Below are 6,000 nucleotides of genomic sequence, written 5' to 3' on the forward strand. Positions count from 1 at the left end.
TCAAGCTATGTGCGACAAACAACATTCAAGTGAATGGATGCGAAATCTCTGCACCAACAAAAAAAAACACCACATTTGACTGCAAGTACCCTAGTTAACCTCAATTACTGTTTGACTTTGCTACCTAAAAGCTAAGCCATGATTGTGAAACATTACTTTGTCCTTTTAAGCACATGTTACATGTTAGCTTTGTAGTAAGTGAAAAAAAAAAAAAAGGTCATACTAACCTTGGTCCGTTAGGAATGTTGCCAACATGCCATTTTAGGTGAGGCATGGTAATAAAGTCTTTAATATGTTACTTCATTTGGCCACTTTATATTATTGAAAATACGGTTTTATCACACTTGTTACATTAGCGGATTAGGCTACATTGTACTGCACTGTAGGGACTTTGTAATAATGTTGATTTAACGTTGTTTTGTCATTGATATTTGATCTATTTGTAGTCGACCAGGTGACAACAACTACGTTGAAAAACAACAAACAACATCTATTTATAGATGACCAGAGATCAAAGCTGCGATCATCCAAAGAGCCTCTTTCAGTGGTAAATCCCTACAGGTCACCATTAAAAAAAAGCCATTGATTTGTAGTTGAGCGTTAAATTACTGAGCGGGTATAAAGTACCGGAGAAAATAGATTGAGTGTTCTTTTGTTATCACTGATTTATGGTCTAGTTACAGTTCAACAGCTTTAATAAAATCATGTCTACTTGCAATGTATGTATAGTTGACCGGGAAATTAAAGCAGCGATCACTTGGACTATTCCTAGCACCCCCCTCACAGTGGTACATCCCTTCAGGTAACCATTCACAAGTCATGTACAGTAGAGCGGGACATTACAGTTACTCTCAGCGGAATTCACTGGAGAAGGCACAAGTTCATGCACTGCACTGGCCTGCACCACGATTATAAGGTAAGAATGAATTTTATTCTATTCGTTATTTCCAGTACAGTAATAGATTCGTTAATATAAAGTTTCGGACAAAATATAGGAGCCCGAAATTGTATCTACTGTCATCTTACAGTCCGGCAACAAAGAACACATTTTCGTTTCATACTTTTGTTATATTCCGTTACAGAGCTAGCCTAACGCTTCGAGGGTTTCTTTAGCCTTGCCGTCGCCTCGGCCACCATTGACCCAGACTGTCGCTCTGTGGTTGCTTTTTTGCATAGTACTAAAAAAAAGCAAATCTGTGATATATGGTAGGTAAACGTAAAGGGCCGAGCCTCAACTGCCATGCAGGACATCTTTCAGACTAGAGCAGCTGCTGCTGCTGGGACTATTGGTGGGACAGCTGATGGTAGTGTGACAGCCACTGAGAGTGAGACGACTGCTGCTCAGGGCTTAGGTACTGATTCTGGTGGTGGTGCTCATGGTACAGATGAGCTGGGATTGCTGGTCGACTGGCCTGAGAGGATTACTGTGCCAGACATCGAATTTACTCTGGACGGACCGATGATGGAGCAAGTGGTAGAACTATTTAATCCACTAACTGGCACCAGAGGGAGTCATGGTATTGAACTCATCTCTGGCTTAATATACTTTCTGGACTCGACATATCACTGACACAGTTCAATTATTGACTGAAACATAATAGCAGCAAGTGGAAAGACTTCAAAATATCTAGGTGACTGGATACATATAATGTGAAAAGTTATAATACGTGTTTACTATGTACCATTGAGTAGTGGAGATACAAGAACGAGCTGTGTGACACTGAAAATAAAAAATGTTGAGTGATTTTTAAAGTGTATAAGATGGAAGTTGTGAAATGGAAAGTATACAACTGAAGCTGAATCTCGATAAAGTCAACTTGATTAATCTAAAAGTTACAGCTGTTGATATTGATAAATACAACTATAAAGCAGTGACAGTAAATAATTAAAAATAAAAAACTGTATAGTAGGTATTGAAGTGGCTCAGTATAGTGTAGTAGATATAAAGTGGTTTAGCGTGTGTTTGATGTTGTGACAGTTCACACCGAGCACATTATGTTTTGCTTTGTACAGATTATGCTTTGTACAAACATAGTTCTGAAAATACTGGACTCCAGTGTAAAATGTGAATAAAAAAGAGCAAGCAGTGATTTGCAAATGTGAAAGGCAAAGTTTATTCACAGTAGAACATAGAAAACATGTCAAATGTTTACACCGAGACTATGTCGTTAAAAATAAGTCCATTTTAATTTGATGGCAGCAATATGTTTCAAAACAGTTGAGATGGGGCAAGAGAAGGCTGGAAAAAGTGGTACTAAAAAGAAACAGCTGCAGGGATATTTTAAAAGTAACAGGTCAGTTACATGATTAGATATTAAAAGAGCATCTTAGAGAAGCAGAGTTGCTCTGGAGGAAATATGGGCAGAGGTTGATCAAGCTGCAAAAAACTCCATTAACAAATTGTGCAACAATTTCAGAATAATGTTCCCAAATGTAAAGTTGTAAAGACTTAAAATATTCCATCCTCTAGAGGCATAAAATATATTTTATCAAAAGATTCAGTGACTGGAGAAATCTCTTTGCAGAAACAATGAGGCTAAAAGCCATGATGTCAGTGATCTTCAAACGCTCACAGGAAAGTTATCATCATGGAGCATTAAACAGACACGATTCTGTCCTGGAAATCAGTGCATTTCCTGTATCCTTTGGGGCAACAGACCTGAGTCACACTTTTAGAGAGGTACCTGATGAGGTGGATTGAGAGGAATATCCATGATGCATGGCAGTTTGTTCACTCACTTCCTCTCCACCACAGCTTCCGGAGCACAGAACGTGCTCTCCTGATCCAAGAAGAACACATCAAAGTGCACTGCACTCACCTGAACTGACAGAACACCTGTCATTAACATTTTGGTGCACACATAAGCTTGTTCTCAAAAACCCGCCTGCCCATCCACTTCTTGTGTACAGCCTCTGTTTTGATCTTCCAGTTCAGCAAATGTATATATGTGGGTGTCCAGGTAGTTGTGTTCCTCCACCACATCATATCAGCGGGTTCAGTATCTTATACTTATGTCAAGATAATGCACACTGCAGCCCATTTGTATCTACAGTTATCAGAAGAAGCCATAACCAAGTTACATGGATTCTTTTTTTTTTTTTAAATTACTTCATGTCATACAGGTAAACTAGTTATGTTATGTACAACGCTGTCATGTGCCACTCTCTGTTTCAAATTCATGTAAGACATCCAGAGTACTCTGATGACATTGACAAGGACAACTCCAGTTTACATGGGAAACAATTATTTCATGTTTTTGAGATTATTTATTTACATCACTTTTCAGAAAACGTACATACAGGTCTGATTCAAAACTGCATATCTATTTTTAATGCATGTTGATGGGGCAAAAATATTCCTGAGATACTGTTAACATTATTAAATTTGAAGGCTATTATACAGTGGTATTACTTTAAACTGAGTAAAATGGTATTTTGATAAAAGTTAAGGTCTCCGTTTGTTTCAGAAAAAGCATTCTGTCATTTATTTGCTTTTATTATTTATTCATATGCCCTCCGCGGACCATCTCTGCACTGCGTGGGTGATTGGTGGCTCCGTGCACAAGTGCTGCACACAGGGACAAGGTGCACTAGGTTACGATCAGATCTTCCCTGGGCAGGAGAGGTGATGAACTGTATGCCACTTTTTCATTGGCATACATTAAGTACAATGTTTTATTGCCTACGGTGGGGCAGGTCACATACTGGGTGAAGGTGGGCAGTGTGGAGTCCAGCGAGACATGATTAAAGTCCCCTGATATTAGAAGAAGAGCTCTCGGAGATTGCGTCTGCAGTCTGCGGACCACAGAGAGTCACAGGCTGCCTCCACGGATGCTAACGGCTAATAGCTCAATGTCTCTGTTGCAGAGTTGTTCTTTCACAGCAATGTGCCCAGGGATACCACAACTGTCTTTAACAAACACTGCCCAGTCCCCCTCCTTTCCTCTCACCGCTGTCTCTGGTCTTGTCCGGCCGCAGCAGCTGGAAGCCGGGCAGCCTACTCACAGAGGGAGTACCGGGCAGTGTCGGGGTACTGCCACTGTGACCGGGTTAGCGTCATTAGCTCCTCAATCATATCAGGGAGCGATCTCACGTTTACAGTGATTACAGGAAGGAGAGATGGTGTGTAAGGTGTCCTTCTCGGGAGACATCACCCCCGTCTCTTCCCTCACTGGGGACGTAGGGTCTGTCTGCCGGTAGCGCAGCTGCAGGGCGCAGCGCTAACAGCTGATCCCTAACGTAAACAAAGGAGCCATGCGCCGAGTGTCTAAATACGGGTGAAAAAAGAGAAGACAAAAGAAGAGAAAAGTCAACATAACTAGCACGGAGCGGTAATGCATGACGGCAGAATCTGATTGCTAAGACATAAGTTAAAGGTTAAGAGAAGTAAAGAGGAAAATAAGAAAGAAGCTCAGAAATTAGCAGAGCTAGCGCTGCTCATTACCTGTTAGCTGCCATAACAGGTATCACAGTTAAGGTTTCAGAAAAAGTATTCTGTCGTTTGTTTGCTTGATCATGCCTTAAACACATCAAAATGCATAGTGGGATTATAATACAAGTCAATACTGTGACAAGCACTGGTACTGAATAGGCAATCACTTAGCAGCAAGGTGAATCGGTGATGCATTAGTGTGGTCTGCACTTCCTCTTCTTTGATTGGGTGAAATGAGTTGAAAGTAATTGGATGAGGGAACCATGGGGAGTGCCCTGCATAATTTCAATAAAACGCCGTTTTAAACGCCGTTACAGCTGGCACAGAACGCCGTAAAAACGCCGTCTTTATGCATCTTTGAACGGCGTTTTCTGCCGAGTGGCGTAAAAACGGCGTTTCCGTGTGTCTTTGAACGCCGCTTTTACGTCACTCGGATGGTGCGTTCAGGGCGCCATGTGAGAGTCGGAAACGGCGTTTGTCGAAACAGAACGCCGTTTTTTTCGGCGTTTTGAATAATTAAACGGCGTTTTTTACGCCGTTTCTTAATCAAACGGGTTAGAAAAGTGGCGAATTTTGGCACTAATGGCTTGCCATAGTGGTTCATCGCCAGTGCGCAGGAACCTGAAGCCTTCCAGCCAATAGAGTCATCTTTTATTTCAGTTGCACTGACCGTGCATTGTAGGCATAAAAGGTGCTGCCTCCTTACTACAGTTCAGCCAACCGACGTTACTGTTCACTTTACAAATTTGTTCAGCACAGCAGTTAGGTTTATGCTAGATGTCCTGCATGCTAACTGTAACCAAATTAAACGTAAAACAAATGCTCAGGCAGAATATATATATTAAAATTCATGCATGCCCATCAATAGGTCAGATACGGCGTGCTATTGATTGCATCCATCTCTAAGTAACGATCTTCCGTGACAATAGTAAGGGACTGTTTGAAAATTACTGTAAGCTGAAGTCGAAGAAAAAGAGAATGTGCTAAACTAGTTAAAGGTAAATCTTTGAATGTGATTTACTGAAACCCAATATTTGACATATGCTTTTTTGCAAGACTTAAAAAACTTTTTTTTTTTATCTTAACGGCTTCAATTTTTTTATGTTATAAACCAAGCACACCCCAATGACATTGCACTCTGATGGGAGCTCTCTCCATCTGCAGAACACACACACACACAAAACTGTTCAAGAACAAAACACCTAAGTTGCTGGCTACTACAAATTTCTTATCAAGTCATAGGGATACACAAGAGCATCCCACATGATACCAGAGATTCTGCTGCAAAGATCCTAGTACCAAACATCACAGGACACACCCAGAGGACCATGTGTCCATGCCCAATAAATCTGTACATTATCTGGACACAATATTAGGTAAGTGGGTTTTAATATTGTGGCTAATTAGTGCCATCAGTTGGGCCATCAAATTTTTTTGCAAGTCAGCTGTGAAAAACAGTAGAAATAGCTGCACCAATCCAGATTTATTTGTATATAAACACTCTAACCACATTGAATATTAATCAAACCTGCATTTCCTCCAAGCTACATCTCTATGGTGCCCTGCAA

General features: G+C 40.8%; 1 long non-coding RNA gene across 1 annotated transcript; it reads right to left on the reverse strand.

The window, feature by feature from the left end:
* Positions 1-3,247: 3,247 nt before the first annotated feature.
* LOC116321421 lies at positions 3,248-4,764 on the reverse strand. The gene is made up of 2 exons (XR_004199542.2): positions 4,445-4,764; positions 3,248-4,267 (listed from the first exon to the last, which is right to left on the reverse strand). It is a non-coding gene; the product is annotated as an uncharacterized LOC116321421 (long non-coding RNA).
* Positions 4,765-6,000: the final 1,236 nt, after the last annotated feature.

This window comes from Oreochromis aureus, linkage group 1 (assembly GCF_013358895.1).
Source record: "Oreochromis aureus strain Israel breed Guangdong linkage group 1, ZZ_aureus, whole genome shotgun sequence".
Classification (NCBI taxonomy): domain Eukaryota; kingdom Metazoa; phylum Chordata; class Actinopteri; order Cichliformes; family Cichlidae; genus Oreochromis; species Oreochromis aureus.